Source organism: Canis lupus, chromosome 8 (genome assembly GCF_011100685.1).
Source record: "Canis lupus familiaris isolate Mischka breed German Shepherd chromosome 8, alternate assembly UU_Cfam_GSD_1.0, whole genome shotgun sequence".
Taxonomy (NCBI): domain Eukaryota; kingdom Metazoa; phylum Chordata; class Mammalia; order Carnivora; family Canidae; genus Canis; species Canis lupus.
The window spans coordinates 58,008,606-58,031,476 of NC_049229.1; positions in this window are offsets into that span (position 1 = coordinate 58,008,606).

Below are 22,871 nucleotides of genomic sequence, written 5' to 3' on the forward strand. Positions count from 1 at the left end.
TCATAGTTTTATTTCTTCCTTTCCAATTTGGATGCATTTTATTTCTTTTTCTTATCCAATTATTCTGGCTAGAACTTCTGATACTATGTTGAATCAAAGTGGCAAGTGTGGCCATCCTTGTCTCATTCCTGATCTTAGTGTAAAAGCTTTCAGCTTTTTACTCTTAGTATTATGTTAACTGTGGGCTTGCCATATGTGAGCATTATTATGTTGGGGTATGTTTCCCCTATACTCACTTTAAAAGTTTTTATCCTAAATGGATGTTAATTTTTTTTCAAATGTTTTTTCATCTATTGAGATGATCATATGATTTTTACCCTTAATTTTGTTGATGTGGTATACAATATTGACTGATTTCCAGATGCTAAACCATCCTTGCACCCCTGGAATAAGTCCCAATTGATCATGGTGTATGACCCTTTTAAGGTATTTTTTTATTCAGTTTGCTAATATTTTTGTTGAGGACTTTTGGCATCTACCTTCATCAAGAGTATGGCCGTGTATTTTTTTTTTTTTCTTATAGAATCTTTGTCTGGTTTTGGCATCAGGTATTAGTGGACTTGAAAAATGAGTTTGAAAGAGTTCTCTCCTTTTCTATTTTGGAAGAGTTGGAGAATTCTTTAACTGTTTGGAATAATGCACCAGTAAAGCTGTTTGGTCTTGGTCTTTTGTTGCTGGGAGGTTTTTGATTACTGGCTCAATCTCCTTACAAACCATTATAAAATTCTTAATATTTCTGTGTTATCAGTTGTGATATCTCCTCTTTCATTTCTGCCTTTACTTGATTTCTCTCTTTCTTTCTTGGATAAGTCTAGCTAAAGTTTTATTAATTTTGTTTATCTTTTTATTTTATAAATATCTATTTATTTCTATAAATATTTATTTATATTCTATAAATATCTATTTATTTAACTTAGGCGGGTAGGGGCAGAGGGAGATGGAGAGAGAATCTCAAGCAGACTTCCCACTGAGCATGAAGCCCAATGTGTGTTCCACCTTACGATCCTGAGGTCATGATCTGAGCCAAAAGCAAAGGTTGGATACTTAACCGACACCAAACAATACACCAATAAAGATATTATTAAATTTTCCCACTATTTTACTCTTCGGCAACAGAAGTTCAGACAGATTTCATATATTTCCAAAGGTACAGGAGAGACTTGAGGCAGGTGTGATTTTTAGGTCTGTTGAACAATGCTCCTGGAAAAATCACCTTCATTTCACCCAGTTTTGTAAGTGCACAGGAATATGTAGGAGTATTTTGCACCAATTACTTAAACCTAACATGCAAATAAGCATATAGCAGATTCTCTAGATTAATTAGGATTATATAACAGGCCAGAAATTATTATACAACAGGTGCCAGAAATCAAACCCAAATCTAATTAATATAGTCATATGTTTCCCTTTAATCTACAATGCCTAGCATGGAAAAAATGAGATGGTGTTGAGATATAAATTCTGTTATCTAATGTTCACAGTATGACTGTGTGTGGTTATATACATGTGTGCATGTGTGTGTATATAAGAGAAAGACAGTATATTTTTGGAGTGAATTAGAATATTTTAAAATTATTTTCTCACAGATAATTCCATATGTCAGAATGTGATTCATCCATCCAGTTCAAATTCATATCTTTCATAATATATTTATTATTGTCTATCATGTAAATTTGGTTTCTTGAATATCTTTTCACATACATCACAATGCATCTTTATTTGTTTTTATGACAATATAGTGCTTATTTTGAGGCCTAAGAGTTTTGCCCTTCACTCCAGATAGAGAGCATTCTAAGGAACGATGAATTGTGTCTTGTTTTATATATACTAGAAACATTATCAGGTCTTAATAAATGTTTGCTGAATTAAAGTGCTAGAACATAACAACTAGCATTGGTTATAAAATAATAGCTGACAGGGCAGCCCCGGTGGCGCAGCGGTTTAGCACTGCCTGCAGCCCAGGGTGTGATTCTGGAGACCCTGGATCGAGTCCCACGTCAGGCTCCCTGCATGGAGTCTGCTTCTTCCTATGCCTGTGTCTCTGCCTCTCTGTGTGTGTGTGTCTCTATGAATAAATAAATAAAATCTAAAAAAAAAATAGTAGCTGGCATTTACCAAAAATATATTATATGCCAGGCACAGTGTGTTTTATAGAAATAACTCTATCTAATCCCCACAATAATCCTACCAAATAGGTACTATTATTACCATTCTCATGTTCCCAATGATGAAATTAGGGTAAGATAATATGCCCAAGATTACATAGTTAATAAGAAGGAAAACTAAGACTTAAAATAAGACTCATTCTCATCATTTTTTTAAGCAGAAATTAAGCCTACCTTTTATCCTCAGGTAGAGTAGGCCTCTTAAGTGTGAGAGCAATGATCCATGCTGTGCTGCTCAACTAGTGCGATATCCAAAATAGGGTCTAGGTATCATGATGATCAATCTAATGGTATTTATAAATTGGTATATGGTGTCTTATATATGTCATGCTAAATAAACCTTTGTTTTTCTAACTAATAGTTGAAAATAAAATCAAGTTCCTTAGATGTCTATAATAATTTGATTCTTGGGTGACTGGGTGACTCAGCTGGTTAAGCATCCAACTCCTGATTTCAGTCCAAGTTGTGATCTTGGAGTTGTGAGATCAAGCCCCGCATCAGGCTCTGTGCTCAGTGGAGAGTCTGCTTGATATTCCCCTTCTCTCTCTCTCTCTGCCCCATCCCTTGAATACACACACACTCTCTCTAAAATAAATGAATAAATCTAAAAAAATTTTGATTCTAATGTGGAAAGGTAGCTATTTCATTCATGCAATTGCAGTATTAAGGCCTCAATTTCCAAAGAAGCATATTCTTTATCGCTCTGTAAGCTGATATTCATCAAGAAACTGGATTTATTGGGAACGCTTGGGTGGCTCAGTGGTTGAGCATCTGCCCTTGTCTCAGGGTGTGATCCTGGAGTCCAGGGATTGAGTCCTATATTGGGCTTCCTGCAAGTAGCCTGCTTCTCCCTCTGCCTCTGTCTCTGCCTCTCTCTCTATCTCTGTCTCTCTCTGTGTGTGTCTCTCATGAATAAATACATAAATCTTAAAAAAGAAACTAGATTTATTATTTTGGATATTAAGTCTTGGGCTGGTTTATAATGATATTAATTTTAGTATAGATCAAGAGCGATCTCTGAGGACTTAGTAAAAATCTGAATACAGATACCACATGATTCATTCCTTAGGTAGGCATCTCTGGGGCATGTCATGATGGCTAGTGTTCAGAGATATTTGGAAGTGTCAGTGTAAGCAAAGAAAATGAAATCTGCAATTGAAAACTTGCCCAGAGGTTTCAGTGAGGCTAACTCTTCTGAGATCTGCAAAAGGCAGCATGCCAAATCCCGCCACTGTCTAAGCAATCAGATAAACACATATGTTTGCATGTGACAGTGACCACTGACAGATGACCTATGGGAGGCTGCCAGAAACTATGTCTCGATTAGCACTCGACTGGATGCTCTCCTCTGCTTTGTGTGGTGGGCTGATTTCTGTTCAGTAAGATAAACCTACTTTCTTGTAATACTGGTTTGCAGCCACAATTTGGACTTATTAATTCCACATTCTCAACAATTCTTCTAATGTGCAAAAAGTTTTTGAAGGCCTCATTCAGAGCCCTAAGTTAAACAATGGGTATAGTAAACCAGTGAAAATAACAAGACAAGGCTAAATGAACCTCCTTGCGAGGTAAGAAATAATTATCAGGATTGTAATGGGAGGCATTTCATTTTTATTTTTCTTTCTTTTTATTTTATTATCGAAATGGTTAAAAAATCTGTTTATTTCTAAGGCTATCTTTAGTCCCTGATCATGGTGTCTGTCAGGAGGGACAGGGTAACTATGAGAACAGAATAGGACAAAGAGTCCTTTGGCATGACTTGTAGCCAGTGCTTTGAAATTACCCAGCTAGGTGCTCTCTGCTGGTGTATGGGTTTAATCTTAAGTAATATGAGAATTAAATGATCTCTAAAGGTTTGTTTTCTTCTCTATAATCTAATATATTTTGTCCTTTGAAATACCACTCTGCATATCTGAAAAGATCACTCTGCATACTCAATATAATAGCATTATGGAAGGAAAATCTATAATTTCTAGTATTCTAATATTTTTGGTATTGTGTGGATAAATTCTTGTGTTTAAATATTTTTATGCATTTGAAATACTTGCTATATAATAGATGCTCTTCAAGTAAACACCTTTCAAGCATTAGATACTTTATCTGCTTCCTTATTTTTTATTCGCCTTTTCCCATGTAAGTACAGGATAGTGATGTAAAACAGTGAAAAGTATTAACATTTGTTAACATGAATTACACAGTTAGGAATAATTCTTCTGAAACATCTGCATCTGACTATGATGATTAGAATCATAGTCCTGAATTATCCAATCATTAAGCCATATATCCTGCTATCACTGAATCATAGGTATGGATTATCCAATCATTAAGCCATTTATATTATTATCATTATCCAATCATGGATAACACTTTTTAAAACTAGGCTGTCTGAAGACATCAGTGTATGTTCAAGGAGCCAATACTCAAGGGCACAAGATACTAAAGACGTGAGAGATGCACTGTGGGGAGCCTGATATTGCCCTGCTAAAAGCAAGGAAACAGCAAGTACTGATTTAAAAGTCTAAGCAAAGATTTGATTTGATTGAATCACAGTTTCAGGGACAAAAAAAAAAAAAAAAAAAAATGTAAGGCCCATTGAGGAGAAGAAACCCTGGCAAACATCCTTGGATTTTATTTCAGATTCCTGAAAGGTTACTTCCTAGAGTGAAGGCACCAGAAGGCACCAGAAATGGACCAGGCCCCACTTAGACTGGAATCATCATATTACAGATTGAATTAAGGTGATCTTCCAGAAGAAAATGATATCCTCTCTGGCGGAAAAAAACAAAACACAATATTTAAAGATTCTACAATATTTATTTTTTAAGATGGTATTTGTTTATTAATGAGACACACAGAGAGAGGCAGAGACACAGAGGAAGAAGCAGGATCTCTTGCGGGGAACCCAATTCAGGACTCGATCCCAGGACCCCAGGATCACACCCTAAGCCCTAAGCCAAAGGCAGATGCTCAACCACTGAGCCACCCAGGCATCCTCCCTACAATATTTCATACACTTAGTTCAGATTTTAAAAATTACAGACATGTTTTCAGATAGAAAAAAAGTGATTAAAAACAACCCAAAGTTCAGATAATAGAGGCAGATAGAACCTCCATTTGTTGGTGTTAGTCATGAACTTCAAAATAACTATAAAAAATTATCAATAAAATAGAACACAGTATGGAAAGTTTTCCAGACTACTGCAATCTATATTGAAAGCATGACATTAAACTAGAATTAAAAATATATTAACCAAAATTTATTTAATGAACTAACAAATTAGAAACAATAAAAGAATAATTAGTGAACTGGAATATAGCTAAGTTAAAACATCTGAATTGATGGGGGAATTAAAATAAATAAATACAGAAAAGAGCTTAGAGAATCATATGAAACAGTGAGTTTTATTTATGTGATCATTCATATGATTCAAGTTTTAGCCTCCGTGAGGTTAACGTAGAAGGAAAGGAGAAATAGAATGGGACAACATCTGAAAATTTTTTCGAAAGTTTTTTTTTTTCAAAATCTTTGAAAAATGTCCAACCACAGATTCTGAAAGGCTTATTAATGCAAAGTGAAATATTTACAATAAAATCACCCTGAGGTATAGATTACCAAAATTTCTGAAAGCCAAAGATGAAGAGAAGATTTTAAAAGCAAAACACAGTGCCTTTAAAGGAACAATAATAAAATTGATGGCTAGTCTTTCAATAGAAAATAACGAAAGTCAAATTAAGTCTTTAACTCTAATTACTGGACCAGATTAAAACAAAAACAAAGATTATACTTCCTTTAACAACAAAGGTTGGAATTTAAAGAAAAAAAAAAGATTTGCCCTGCAAGTATCATCAAAAAGAAACTTGGAATAGCAATAATAATACCAGAAGAAGTAACTCTGAGCTATAATATATGTTACAAAAAAAATAAATTTCATAAAGATAAAATGGTCACTCTATTGAAATAATTCAATACTTAAAAATTTATAGACATCTAATAATATAGCCTCAAAAATGAAAAATAATAAAAGAAACCAACAGAGATAAAGGGAAAATAGATATATTTACAATTATAATGGATGATCTTAAAAATCTTCCTTAAATACTGATAGGTCAAGCAAATATTCTGCAAAGTATTTATAATAAATCAGGCTGATTTAATTAACACTTATAGAACCCTAAACCCTCAAAATGCACAAAACATATATTTTTTTGCAGGTGCACATGGAATAGTCAAAAAATTGAGAATATGCTGTGTTGTAAAGCAAATATTGAAAAATCTTTAAAAATTGCTCATCCAGGTTGACAAAATTCATTGGTCTTGGATTTGACTATTAATCAAAATTACCAGACATGATACGCTATTTTCTGCCATCAAGTTTATTTAGCTTTAAAAAAAATACAAGATATATACTGTAGCATGAATGGAAAAAGTAGAAGTCTCAGACACAGTACCCTCTATGTCTCTAATATGCTCTTAGGACGTGAAAGGTAATAAAACTTTGCTGTGTGTGCGAAACCACTTCAGCCCAGAAAAGCTAGCTTCTTTGGGGCTTCTTTAGCTTTTACAACATGCTGATTACATACTTACCTTTTGGATATGTGTCTCTCCCATTGTTCAGAGTAGCTCAAACTTATCAGTTTTAAGTTATTCAATAAAAAAATCTCAACAATAAAGTACAGGTGCTCAGTGAAAGCATAGCATTTATTATGGATCCAGGTCGCTCCTATAAATTTCTTGACTTATTATTGTAAAAGGATTCTGGCAAGCTTCTCCTCCCAGGTGTTTCTGAGGCTAGAGAAGAGAACACAGATCAGCTGTTAACTAACGTCCCAGACAAGAAATCATTAACATAATTATAACTCACACAAATATTTGGAAATTAAATCATACATTTCTAAATAAAACAAAGAGGAACCAAAAGAGAACAACAACAACAACAAAAGATCAACACTTGTAAGGTTTAGGTAAAGTAAGGTAGGACAAGATCAACAAATTAAATCTAATGAGTATAAAAAGAAGGGAAAAAATATGATACGTAGCAAGTGTACAATAGAAATCATAAAAGAAGCCAAAGTTTCTTTCTTAGTAAATTATAATAAAATTGCTACAATGAGTGATAAATAAAATGACAATACACAAATTAACATTATTCAACATTTTTAAAACATATATTACATCAAATTTTATACATTAAAATATTGAGATGATAATATGAATATCCATATGCTATATATTTGTGATAAAATACAATAACTATGGATGATTTAAGTAAGAAATATCTACCTTTACAATAACATGTATGGATCCAAAAACATGCAAGTAGCTTTACATTAAATAGTAAATATTGAAAACTGTCCCTTTGAGGTTAGAAACAGAATAGTCACCTTCTATGCAACATTGTACTGGAGATCCCTATTATGGTAGCAAAGTGAGCCAAGTTTAAATATGTAAAGAGTGGAGAGGTAGTAATAAAACTCTCATTATTTGCATATATATTTTTCTACATGCATGAATATGTATGTAGAAAAGTTACTATGATTACAAACAAGTTTGTTAGAAGTAATTTGTGAGGGACGCCTGGGTGGTTCAGCAGTTGAACATCTGCCTTTGGCCCAGGGCGTGATCCTGGAGTCTCGGGATTGAGTCCCACATCGGGCTTCCTGCATGGAGCCTGCTTCTCCCTCTGCCTATGTCTCTGCCTCTCTCTCTTTTTCTGTGTCTCTCATGAATAAATAAATAAAATCTTTTATTTAAAAAAAGAAGTAATTTGTGAAGTGAACAAAACTGTTGGGATGCCTAGGTGGCTCAGTGGTTGAGTGTCTGCTTTTGGCTCAGGGTGTGATCCCAGAGTTCTGGGATCGAGTTCCACATCAGGCATCCTGTGGAACTCACAGGAGTAACTCCTGAGGAACTCCATTGGCATTCTGTGGAACTCCACATCAGGGATCCTGCTTCTCCCTCTGCCTATGTTTCTTCCTATCTCTCTGTGTCTCTCATGAATAAATAACATCTTAAAAAGAACAAGACTGTTGAGTTCAAGATCATGATAGAAAAGAAATTCTAATTCTACAAACTAGCAGAGAGAGATTAGAAAATGAAATTAAAGGAGTGCCAAGTGACTTAGTCAGTTAAGCCTTTGACTCTTGATTTCAGCATAGGTCATAATGACAGGGTCATGAGATTAATCCCTCCCTCCCATGCTTGTTGGACTATAGTGCTGAGCATGGAGCCTACTTAAAAATCCTCTTTCTCCCTCTGCACTTCCCCTGAACTCTCACAAGAAAGAAAGAAAGAAAGAAAGAAAGAAAGAAAGAAAGAAAGAAAGAAAAAAAGAAAGAAAGAAGAAAGAAAGAAAGAAAGAAAGAAAGAAAGAAAGAGAAAGAAGAAAGAAAAGAAAAGAAAAGAAGAAAAGAAAGAGAAGAAAAGAAAAGAAAGAAAAGAAAAGAAAAGAAAAGAAAAGAAAAGAAAAGAAAGAAAAGAAAAGAAAAAAGAAAAGAAAAGAAAAGAAAAAAAGAAAAGAAAAAAGAAAATGGAATTGAAAAGCAGGTCATTTACAGCTGAAACAAAGTCAAATACTCAAGAATAAATCTGAAAATCATGTGCAATGTGTACAGACAACTGCAATACATTTTTGAGACTAATTAAAAAGACTCCTATAAATGAAGAGATTTATGAGTCTTGATATGAAATTTTCATATTGTAAATATGTCAATTCCTAAATAATCTATGCAATTCCAATTAACTTTGCAGTAATTTCCCTTGACAAACTGATGCCAATAATTATACAGAAATTTGAAGAGCCAGTGTAGCAAAGACAAATGTAGAGAATTTGCAATACCAAGTATCAAGACTTATATAGTAACAGAAACCATCATGATATGGTATTGGCACAAGGATAGAAATAGACTAATGAGTCCAAATACAGAGTTTAGAGAAATGAGAATACATAGTTACTTAGTATATGACAGAGATGTCACTTCATCTCAATAAAGATAGAATGACCTAATAAATGGTCTGGGACAATAGAGTCTTCATCATACATTATGAAATGTATTCATAATTTTCAGACTGAACATGAAAAGAACTGGCTATTGGGGCACCTGGGTGGCTCAGTGGTTGAGCATCTGCCTTCAGCTCAGGTCGTGAACCTGGGGTCCTGGGATCAAGTCCAGCATCAGGCTCCCCGCAGGGAACCTGCTTCTCCCTCTGCTGTGTCTCTACCTCTCTCTCTGTGTCTCTCATGAATAAATTAAAAAAAAAAAAAAGGAAAAAAAGAGAAAATAACTGGCTATCAAGGAAAAGATCGGAAATTCTGACTAAAAATTTAAAAATTTCTTGTTTATCAAAGAGCAATATTGAAACTATCAGAACACATGCACAGAGTAGAAGAAAATATTTGTAAAATATTTATCTATCAAAGGATGTGTGTTTATAATGATATCATTATAGTCATCAAGAAAGAAAACCAAAAAACAATTCAGAGTAAAGGACTAAAAAGTCCTTCCACAAATTATTTTCAAATAACCAATAAATATTTGAATGTGTTCAACTTTATTTGTTATTTGGGAAATGCAAATTAAAATCACAATGAAATATTCTCACATATGGCCAATTAAATAGTAGAATAGCAAAACTAGCAAAATAAAATAAAATAGTTAAAAACATCATGCATGTTTGATGTGGCTCAGTTGGTTAAGCGTCGGCCTTCAGCTCAGGTCATGATCTCAGGGTCCTGGGATGGAGTCCTCCCCTGGTCAATGAGGAGTCTACTTCTCCCTCTCTCTCTCCCCTCCCCTCCAACTCATGCTTTCTCTCTCTCTCTCAAATGGATAAATTAAAAAACCCTAAAAACAAACAAACAACCCACCACATATTGGTGAAAATGCATTCCTAACAACAATAACTTCATACAATGTTACTTGGAAATTCCAGTTGATACAACCATTTTGATGAGTTGGTTTTTGCTCTAAATTTCAATATATGCATATCCAAAGATTCCATAAGCACACTTCTATGTATATGTTCCATGTAGATACATAAATAAATCACTGATGGATATGCACAGAGAAACATTATTTATAAATATTCCAATGGGGAAATAATGCAAATGCACATCAAGAGTAGAACAGGAGATATAATCTGTGGTATACTCATTCTATGTATTAATAATATTATCAAATTAAACTTAAATACAACATAATATGCACAAATCTCACAGACACAGATTTAAGTAAAAAGAAACGAAAGAACACATGTTCTGTGATTTCTGCCATGTAAAAATGAAATTGGCAAAACTAATCAATGGTTATAGAAGTCAAAATGATGTTTATCTTTCAGGAGATAACACCTGGGATGGGCCTGAGGCAGTCTTCTGCAAAGCTGCTGATACTTTATTTCTCAATCTGGTAATAGTTACACAGATGTGTTTACTTTTCAGTAATTATCAAGCTATAGTATGATTTGTGCAACTTTCTCTATATGTGCTATATTTCAAAAATAAAATAAAATGGTAAATATTCTTCCTAGAGCAAAAAGATTTTGCTATGAAGAATAACCAGCGTAGTTCTGTATGAGCTTGAAGAGCAGTGGGATAGGGTATTTCTAATTCCTAGTAACAAATTACAAAATGGAAAACTATCTGGTTGTGTTCTATTGGGAATTTGTGGATAACCAGAAGATTGAAATGGAGCCAATGTTCTGGAAATTACAACAGTTTGGCTGTAGAGATTCAGCCTAAAGGGAGGTTAATGGCTTAGCCAAATTTTTTAAGTAAGATATTTTGCCATTTTTGGATAGATTTATAATCAGTTGAAGGAGACTGAGGGACATATAGATGGAGAAGGAGGTGGAAGTAAACGTAAGTAAAGGAAATCACATTGTCAGTAGGATTATGCTCTGCAATCAAACTGAAGCTATACCCGTTTTATCTACTGGGTGTAAGCAAAGAACAGGAGGTAATAACTAATAACTATACATTTAAAACAGAAACTCTGCTTCATAATTGATGGCCCTCCCTATTCTTGAACGTAAATCTACTCAAAAAGTAGGAAACATAAACAATTTCACTTTTACACGATATTTTCAGATTTTGTTATATAATAGTCATATTTCACATATCCATTCATCAATTATATGACACATTCATATACTGAACCAGAAAATGTATAACAAAAAGTCTTAAACAAGCAGAAGCCATGTCAGCACTAAAGTTAAATAAGTTGCTCACAGGAAAGTACCTCTGGATCTAACTCATGTCCTATGATTCTTTATTATTTTCAATTATCTGCTTTCCATAAAATTATGACACCAGGACTGAATATTCTAATATTCTAGAATACCATTATTTTTACTTATGCAATAACTTTATTTTAGACATTGATTAGAAGCCTCCGTCATTCCATTTGACATGAAAGACTTTGGTTCTTTTGCCACTTCTTTCCTTCTTCACTGTCCCTGAGGACACATCCCTCTTTATAACTATCATTCAGCAACAAATTCCTCCCAACCACCTCTCTCATGTTGCTCACTGCCTTGGGAAGAGTTTTACTTGGGTCTTGTAGTAGTACCTCTGCAGTAGGTGGATCATTCCATGGAAGAAATATGCAAGTAGGGCCATCTCTCCTGGATTGGTGGGGAGGGAAATTAAAAGTTTTGGAAAGAAGAGTTTCCCAGAAGTGGTGGCTCTGAATGATCCAGCCAGAGAAGATCAACCTTGAGTGAGCCACTTGGACAAGGGCCATTGAAGCAGTTAATGCTGAAAGCAGACTGAACTGGTGGGAACTGAAGTAGAACGAAGTAGAGAAAGCCAGTAGTGGCTAAAACTTTCTATTAAAATGATTATGCTTATCATTTATTATATAGTAAATTTGTGTTTTTGTTATAGTTTTGAAATGTTTAAACATGTTTATATCAGAAATGCATTATTTTTTATAATTGAATTTGTTTCATGAGTAATTTGTTTTATGAGGTGGCACCCGGTGGCTCTCAATTGGTTAAGTGCTGCCTTCAGCTCAGGTCATGATCTCAGGATCCTGGGATCGAGCCTCATATCGGGCTCTCTGCTTGGCAGGGAATCTGTTTCTCCTCCTCCCTCTGTGTTCTCTTTCTGTTAAATGAATAAATAAAATCTTAAAAAAATTGTTTTATGAGCTATGAATATAACACTCTATTATATATCATAAACATAAGGATATAAAGATGTGAAAATGCTTTATATAAATATAAAAATAAAGTATCAATATTTTGATGTGATACAAAATAGATATATATGTGTATATAAATATACATACACATGTATATAAACCTATATACTTGATAGGTTACACTGATGGATAAATGAATGCAGATCATTACAAAATATAAAATATTTAATGCAAAAATTTGGAAATAGAAGGTAGAGGCAGGTTCACCAGAGGCAGTGAAAAGCGACAGTGAATCTGACAGTGATAAAAGAGAGGAAGCATATATCAAAAGGAAATATAAGAAATAAAATGAAGCCATCTAGGTAAGGTCGACATTCCTAGTGGTGAGCCTGAGGAATATAGAAAATATTTTTTTGCAATTTTTCAAAGTAGGCATCAAATACTGTAGCTCTGGGTTTCCAAAGTAGCTGGGTTTTAGATATGTCAAGGAAACTTGCCACATTAAAATGTAATTTATAAAGCAATTTTCTACATTTAAAAAAAAAATACACTCATCTATGTCTCACTTTTAAAACTCTCCCCTGGTGGAAGTTCATTGAGTTTTTCTATTTGAATAGAAGAGGCTTCTTTTTGTTAATGCACTTTTGTTAATTGCACACTTAATGAATCTCTACAGGAGGCCCACCATGAAAGAGGCAGCATGTTATTCCTCAAGGAAATGTTTCTCAAGTTTCTATTGACATGTGTCCCCAGATGAACCCTCCTGCTTCTGCTTCTACCAAAGCATTAATAGTGTGGAGACTTGGAGAAATCCATTTTGAGATATGAAAACTGGAGAAATAAGTGATGTTGATGCTTCATATTGATTACCAATTAAAGGAGATTTTATGAAGTAGCAAAATATTAGTGATTTTTTCTTAATTTAAGTATTATAAATAGTTTGGTGTTATTATATTTTTATATAATATATTGTATTTTTATTAGGGTTGGACCATGAGGACTTCGGCTGTCTGGAGAAGTATCAGCAAAGTATATAGTTTTATCCAGCCAATTAAATGATAGGCTTCATATACTTTGTTAGATAAGTCTGTAACCACGAAGATTCTCCATTGTACCTGTAAAGATGAGTAGAAATTGATGAGCACATGTGTTTTTCACTAGTTACTTCAGAAATTAGTTAATGCATAAAAACAACATTGTTAATGAAGTCATATGAAATAATGTCTAATATATTTTTATTTTATTTTTAAAAGATTTTTATTTATTTGAGAGAGAGAGAAACTGAGAGAGAGCTAGCCCACTCAGGAGCTTGAGCAGGTGCAGAGGAGCAGAGGGAGAGGGAGAAGCAGAGACTCTGCTGAGCAGGGAGCCCAAAGCAAGGCTGGATCCCAGGACCTGAGATCATGACCTGAGCTAAAAGCAGATCCTTAACCAACTGAGCCACCGTTTATTACCTGGGGAAGTAGATGAGTGTGATTTAGCGACATGTATTGATTCTATAATGCATATATTAAAAGCTTTTTTGTTATAACATGAGTAGTAACTCAAATTGGCATTATAAAACAATGATTTGGAGAATTACTTCAATGAGTACCTTGTAATTATCGCATCTTTGATTATGAATCCTAGTGTGTTTAACACTGACCTTTTCCTAAACATATTAAGCGTACCAACTGAAAATGTCCTTAAACTGCTAATTTTCTTGCTAGTATTTTTTTCAAAAAAAAAAAAAAAAGAAAAAAAAAAGAAAAATCGTGAATTCTAGCCAAGCCAATTTCACAGGCTTTAGATTTCAATTAGTGGAACCCTGATGTGTGCATTTTCCTTCAAGAGAATGTACTTAAAAATAGTAAAAATTCAACTTTATAAATATCAAACTTATGCAACAATTCCAAAGAAAGTGATGATGGGGGAATGAATACAGACTATTAAAGGAGTTAGCCGGCCTTTGAAATGGTCCTGGGGTGGAGAATTGCTATAAGGGCCACTCGTGAAATGTCAGTTAAGGAAGGATTGGATACACTTTTGTAGGAATCATCTAGTTATGTAGATCTCATAATCACTGTTATTATGTGTTCACTGATCCCCAACTTGTGTGATGGGTGCATACTTTAAAACAAAACCAAAATCAGGCAGAGCTAGAAAGTTCTATCTATTGATAGATTTCATGTTGGTTCTCTCTTTAGAAGTAATATAAAGTTACTCTACTAAATGGGAGTTCTGTGAGTCAACTTTGCAGGTGGAGTGAGCCAAGATGCAGATGATACCCAGTAGTTATCTAGGGAATACTCATTCCCCTAATCGCACAGCGCCAGCTTCTAGCTTCATACTTTTATGATAACATAAATTCTATTAAAAGTACTTTAGTAAAGTAGTACAATGGGCTCTTCCATATTGGCAACTATTTTATTATTCAGAGTTTATTGCTATCACTAGTTAGGCACTTCCCAACTAGAAACCTATGGTCCCTATTTTTCTCATTTGAGTCTTCTAATTTTATTTGCATGTATAACATCTGCTTAGCTCAGAGCAGCGAACAAGCTATTAAGACTTTGCTGATAATGGGAGCTTCAGGATTTTTATTTACGTATGTTTCAGTCTAAAGTATGCATTCTTGGGACACACATATACATCGATACAAATGCACACAAGGAAGAATTTTACTTCTAATCCATGTAGATGGTTCATAATTATTCTTAGCATTTATTACTACCAGCGATTTGCCTTTTTTGTTGTTGTTGTTCCTCAAATAGGATGTAAATATCATGGGGAGGGTCGTAGAATGGGTTTCTTAGAGATTTTGATATGGTGACTTGCAGATTTATTTGGCAATATATTTGAAAGATTTACCACACACACAAAAAAAGTTGGGAAGGCAAGTTTGAGCATAGGGCAAAAGTGATGATATACAGTTGTAACTGTGATTGAGCTGGTCTTATAAGAAGCTTTGGAGCTGAGATGATTTTGCAAGTGGCTGCTCCTACTGGGGGCAGACTGGAGGGTGAGGAGAAAGAATGGTAACCTTCTTGGATCAAGAGGTTCCTATGGCCAAGGGCGATTCCCTAGGACGGATGCAGTTGTGAGCCAGGAGCATCTAATGTTGCCAGCAAGTGGGACATGGCATCAGTTTCACTACAGGGGTTTGGGCTTTATTTGCATTCTTTCTCCCCATATCCCCAAAGCTTAGCACAGTGCCTAGCAGATAGCATGTGTTCAGCAGATAACTACTAAAAGAAAATAAATCATTTATCACAATCTTGTAATGTATAGGTTATTAGATCTACAAAATCCTGACAAACTATAAATTACAGTTTAGCCTGAGAAGGAAGAAAAACCATCTTAGTGTTCTCCCTATAAATGTAAATCATAGATATAACATTATGTTTGATAAAAAAAAAGAAACAGAATAATTGTAGGATTTCCAACATAAAATGGAAAAATACTTTGGTAAATATTAACATTATATCAAAGGAGCTGTCAGTATTAAATGGGAAAAGATGGTATGGATGGGGAGACCACTTGAAATTTTGTAGATCTCAACCAAGGCCTATGAATCTGGTAAGTTTGGAAATACATATGCCAGCTTATTCTAGCATACCTCAAATAAAAGTGTTTTAGGGTATTTCAGTTACATAACAATTACATAGGATTTTTTTAAGCTAGTATCTTCATTTATTGTTTAGAAAGTTGTGATGGTTTTTATTTGATTAAGTCTACACAAAAACTGCATGCTCATTTTTATAGATACATGCTAAAACTGGAATGATATAGAAAAAAATATATCATCATTCCAGGGCATGCACAGAATATAAATATGTGGAGCATTAAATATGTATCATTATAAAGGAGCAAAAATCTCAAGCTGGTCAGTTTCTCCTGGTAACCTTCAATGCCTTAAGAGAATGCAACATCAATCAGATGTTAAGGGGAAAATTGTATCAGCCATGGAGGAGATAGTGAGTCAAGCTTTTCTATAGCTATCAAGCCCGTAAAGAGTTCTGTACCTCTTAGAAATCAAGGAAAATCTTCCCTACGATCTTTTTGTGAGAGCACTATTTAAGATAAAGTATACGTAATAAAGGGATATCTGGGGGAGTTACATATAGGACTTATATTGGACATTTGAAAAATGTGTAAGTATAAAACTAATATTTAAACATGTAGAACTAGGTTGCAAAACAATATAAGTATAGATGCTAAACATCTATATGTAAATGTAAAAACAACAGAACACAAAGTAGGAGGGAAAGGGGTAAAGAAGTCAGAGAGTAAGCTCAGTATTTGTCTCTGCTCTAATTGCTAATAAGTCAAGTGATAGATTCATAAACATTTAAAAGTACTTAGAAAGATTGGGGCACCTGGGTTGCTCAGTTGGTTAAGCATCCAATTCTTGGTTTCAGCTCAGGTCGTGATCTCAGGGTCCAAGGATCAGCTCTGCAAAGGCCTTCGTTCTTGGCAGAGAGTCTGTTTGTTCCTCTGCTCTTCCTCCCTGCTCCTCCTCTTGCTTGACACTCTTTTTCAAATAAATAAATAAAATCTTTAAAAATGAAAAAATAAATTAAAATACTTAGATAAATATTAAGGAAATGGAATGACTGACTTTCTATATAATGCATTTTTATATGGTATCATTTGCAAAGTACAGCATAAATATAAACATTCTTACATACTGTAGTGCCTGCACACACATACACGGCAGATACAGACATTGCAATGAAAACCATAGCAAGACTTGTTTATTTTTATATAAAGACCAATGTTATAGACTCTAATCATCTAACAGAGCTAATATGAAATATCTGCCATATGATAACTATAAACTAAGTGAGGACACACCTTAAAAGAAAAGATTTGTGCAATAAAGTAAACCTCAAATCTAGGTTAAAAATCTAGGATATAGTAAAGAGAACCATATAAGACAGTGACTGAGAAAGTCTGAAAAAGGAGAAGTGAAGGTGTATTAGGTAAATGCAAACAAAAAAGAAATGTTCAGTTTACATGTTATCCCAGGCTTTTGTATAACTATATGCTAGATAACATCAACATACATAAATCAAATATTAAAGCTGAACTTCGAATACAGAGAAACTCACTACTAACAGGAAACTTTAATTCATTCTCTCAGTCTGTGAGGGATTACTTATGTGAAAAAATTAAAATATAAAAATAAAATAATTAGTATTAATGATATAGAACTATTCTGGAAATCATAAAAATAAAATAACTTCTCATATATCAATGGAATTTTCACAGATATTAACTATATGTTAGTTTACAATAGAATAATCATATAGCCACATAAAATTTTGTAAATTAATAACAAAACTAGAAACAAAATGATCCTTCTACAAAAAACTAATATATTAATATTAGTACATTAATATTAGTATATTAGTACAGTAATACTAGTATATTAATATTAATATTAGTAAATTAATATATTAATACACACTAGTAAGTGACTATTGAATGGAAGAAAAAATACAATATAAATATCAGAATTTCAAGAAAAAAGAATAGTCAAAATTGCATTACTCAGAACTAATGGGACTCAGCAAAATTAGTGGTCAGCAAAATTAGTGGGACTTCTCAAATTAAAATTCCCATACAAAATTGTTAGACTAAAAATAACTAAAAACATAAAGATAATATGTAGGAAGGAATTAATAAACAAGTGGGAAATTAAAGGGAAAAATCAAGAGAATTATAGATACAAACGTTTGCTCTTTGAATAAAAATAAAATAGAAACACTGAACCTAACATATGAAAATAAAATCAAAAATGCAAAATAGTAAAAAAAATGAGGAGAAGAAAAACACCTGAGCTAATTAATTTGCTTTTTGTATTTACGGGTCTGACTCTGTTTTTTGTTTGTTTTGCATTTTAGATTCCATATGTAAGTGAAAACACATCATATTTGTCTTTCTCTGACTTAGTTTACTTAGCACAATACCTTTCTAAGTCCATCCATGTTGGAAATGACAAGAACTCATCTTTTTTATGCTGTGTAATATTCCATACTCTTTTATACTACACCTTCTTTTATCTATTCATTTAGCAATGGACACTTAGGTTGCTTCCACAACCTGGCTAGTGTAAATGACACTACAATAAACATAGGAGTGCATCTTTTCAAATTACTATTTTCATTATCTTCAGGTAGGTATGCAATACTGATATCACATGGTATTTCTATATTTAATTTTCTGAGAAACTTCCATATTGTTTTCCCCAATGGCTGCACCAATTTACATTTCCACCAACAGTGCACAAGGATTCTTTTTTCTCCACATTCTCATCGACACTTTTTCTTTCATGTCCTTTTGATTCTAGCCATTATGACGGGTATGAAGTGATATCTTCTAGTTTTGATTTGCATTCAAGTGATGTTGAATATCTTTCTCTGTGTCTCTTGGCCATCTAGATATATTCTCTGGAAGAATGTTCATTCAGGTCCTCTGCCCATTTTTTAATCAGATCATTTAGGGGATTTTTTGGTTTTGAATATTAACACTGTATCAGAAATATAAATATCTTCTCTCATCTCAGGCAATCAGCAGATTGCCTTTTTGTTTTGTTAATGATTTCCTTCATTGTGTAAAACCTTTTTGTTTTGCTATAGTCCCAATGTTTATTTATTTTTATTTTTTAATATTTTATTTATTTAGTTGAGAGAGAGAGAGATAGGGAGAGAGAATACTAATGGAGGTGGGAAGAAGGAGGCTGCCTGCTGAGCAGGAAGCCTGATGCAGGCTTGATTTCAGGACAGCAGGATCATGACCTGAGCCAAAGGCAGATGCTTAACTGACTAAGCCAGGTACCTCTCAATTGTTCTTTTTTTTTTTTTTTTTTTACTTTTGTTTACCATGTCTTAATAGAAATATCTAGAAAAATGTTGCTACATCAGATGTCAGAGAATTTACTGCCTATGTTTTCTCCTAGGAATTTTATGATTTCAGGTGTCACATGTAGGTCTTTAATCCATCTTGGGTTTATTTTTGTGTATGGTGTAAGAAAATTATCCAGTTTCATTCTTTTGTGTGTAGCTGTCCAGTTTTCCCAGCATCATTTATTGAAGAGAATGTCTTTTCCCCATTGTGTGGTCTTATCTCCTTTGCCATGGATTAATTGACCGTATAAGTGTGGGTTTATTTTTGGCACACTGTTCTGTTCCATTGATCTGCATATCTATTTTCATGCCAATACCTTACTCTTTTGATGACTATCGCACTTTGTGGTATATATTGAAATCTATATTCACAGTACTTTTAGCTTTGTTCTTTCTCAAAAAACTATTTGTGGTCTGTCTGGTTCTATACAAATTTTAGTGCTATTTGTTATAATTTTATGAAAAATACTGTTGGTATTTTGATGGGAATTTCATTTAATCTGCAGATTTCTTTGGGTAGTAGGGATATTTTATCAATATTAATTCTTAGAATTATGAACATGGAATTTCTTTTTCATTTGTTTGTGTGGTCTTCAGTTTCTTTCATCAATGTTTTATAGTTTTAAGAGTACAAGTCTTTCATCTCCTTTATTAAATTTATTCCTTTTTTTTGGTGCAGCTGTAACTGGAATTGTTTTCTTAATTTCCTTTTTTTCTACTCTATTATTAGTATATAGAAGTGGTACTGTTTATAAGGATTAGTTTTAAATCCTGAGGTTTTACTGAATTTATTTATTACTTCTAACAGTTTTTTAGTGGAGTCTTTAGGGTTTTATATATACAGTATAACATCATCTGCAAATAGTGACAGTTTAACTTCTTTCTTACCAATATGGATGCCTTTTATTTCTTTTTCTTGTCTGACTGCTGTGGCTAACACTTCCGTACTATGTTGAATAAAAGTGGTTAGAATGAACATCTGTGTCTTGTTCCTGATCTTAGATGAAAAGCTCTCAGTTTTTTGAGTATGAGGCTAGCTGTGTTTTTCTTATGTTGCTGTTATTGTGTTGAGGTATGCTTCCTCTAGACCCTCATTTTTGAGAGTTTTTAACATCAATGAATGTTGAACTTTGTCAAATGCTTTTTCTGCATCCATTGAGATGATCATATGATTTTTATCCTTCATCTTGTTGATGTAGTATATGGCATTGATTGATTTGTAAATATTGAAACCGATAGCTGCCAGAGAAAAGGGGGATGAGAGCATGGGACAAAAGAGTGAAGGAGATCAGGAGATATAGGCTTCTACTCATGGAATGAATAAATTATGGCTGGAAGGTACAGCGTAGGGACTATAGTCAATGATATAGTAGCATTGCATGCTGACAGATGATAACTACACTTGTGGTGAGCAGAGGATAACATAGATGTTGAATCTCTATGTTGTGCACTTGAAACTAATGTAACTTTGTGTGTAACTATACACATATGAAAAAAATTTAAGAAACATAAAATTTAATTAAAATAATAAGGTTACATTACACAATGGAAATAAACTTGAAAAATGGTAAAATTGAATAAAGTAAGGGGACTAAGAGTACGGAGTAATGTAACAAGTAACAAAAATGGTTGATTTTAGGGAACTATACATTATCAAAACTGACCTCATAAGAGATTAAATCTAAAAAAATAAACCTCCAATGTGGCCATGGAAAGTGTGTTAAAAAAATGATTCTTTTTAAAGATTTATTTATGATAGACACAGAGAGAGAGAGAGAGAGAGAGAGAAGCAGAGACACAGGCAGAAGGAGAAGCAGGTTCCATGCAGGGAGCCTGATGTGGGACTCGATTCTGGGACTCCAGGATCGCACCCTGGGCCAAAGGCAGGCGCTAAACCGCTGAGCCACCCAGGGATCCCCTAAGAAAGTGATTAAAGAGAAGTAATTTATATGACATAAAATTTATTTAACACTTCATGAAGTGAACAGTCTCATTCTGGAGAACTGTAAAGTGGGATGGCAGCAGGAATCTTACATAAGATAAACAATAAAGAACAAGGAAGAAAAGCATAGAAAACACCTGATTGGATGAGGTCACACAGTCAACCTGCTTAGGGTGATAAGGCCCAGAGTTAACTTGTCCTTAGAGATTGGCTGACCGAGTATACTGTGTTTCTGTGAAGCTGTATGTTTACAGGGATACAAAAGTTACTTAAATTTTGTTTTGCTGATGTGACACCCCATTCGGAGATGACTCCATCTTGGCCCTAGAAATGTATTTTAACAGGCATTATTAAAGATCTACTTTGTTTTTTTAAGGTTTTATTTATTTATTCATGAAAGACACACACACACACACAGAGAAAGAGAGAGGCAGAGACACAGGCAGAGGGAGAAGCAGACTCCATGCAAGGAGCCCAACGTGGGACTCGATCCTGAGTCTCCAGGATCAGGCCCTGGGCTGAAGGCAGCGCTAAACCACTGAGCCACCTGGACTGCCCTAAAGATCTACTCTTAAGCAAACACTACCACAGCCAAGTCCTTTACAAGAAAATTTTACCAAATATTTATTTATTTATTTATTTATTTATTTATTTATTTATTTATTTTACCGAATATTTAAACAGAAGATGATTCCCATGCTATTTAAACTATTTCAGAACATAGAAACAGGAAAGAAAACTTCCAAACTCTATGCATGAGGCAACCATAATACTGATTCCAGCATTCAGCATACAAAAGTCAGAAGAATTTTCAATTATCACTATTAATAAAAATCATAAACAAAGTACTAGGAAAAACCCATTGTACATGAAAATAAAAACACATGAATAAGTGTCATCTATTCTGGATATACTAGTGTATATCAGCATCAGGAAATCTGTTAATAAAGTGGTAAGGGGTGAAATGCGATAATTATTATTAATTTAAAAGTAATCAGTTTAGGGGCACCTGGATGGATCAGGGGTTGAGCATCTGCCTTTGGCTCAGGGCGTGATTCGGAGATCTGGGATCCAGTCCGGCGTCGGGCTTCTTGCGGGAAGCCTGCTCCTCCCTCTGCCTGTGTCTCTGCCTCTCTCTCCTCTCTGTTTCTCTCATGAATAAATAAAGAAAATCTTTTTAAAAATAAAAAAAATAAAAATAATCAGTTTAAATAGGAATAGATGGATATTTGCTAATATGACAAAAACGCCCCTATTTCAAACATAAAACCAAGAACGTGTTTAATATAGAAAAACCTGATCAAGTCCCCTGAAAGTCAGGAACAGGAAATGCATGGGCCATGCTGACCACTAGTTTTAAACATTGATGGCACATATATTAGACAGGCAAAAGAAAAAGATGTATTAAAACTGAAAAGAATGCAGTAAAACTATCTCTATTTGCAAATGACATGATTGTATGATAAGATAATTTAACTAAGTAGCAGGATATAAAATTATTATATAGAAGCAAATTGAATATATTTTAAACACTTAATAGGATGATATAATAGCAAAAAATAATTTTAAAAATCTGGAAATAAACTTAATATGTAAGAATTGCCTTTTACAAAGACTTTACTGAAGAAGAAATAACAAGAGAGAAAAGGAAAGAACTTGAATAATTGGAAACACATATTACATTCTTGTTTTAAAAGACTCAAAATCATAAAAATGTCAATGTACTTTGTAAGT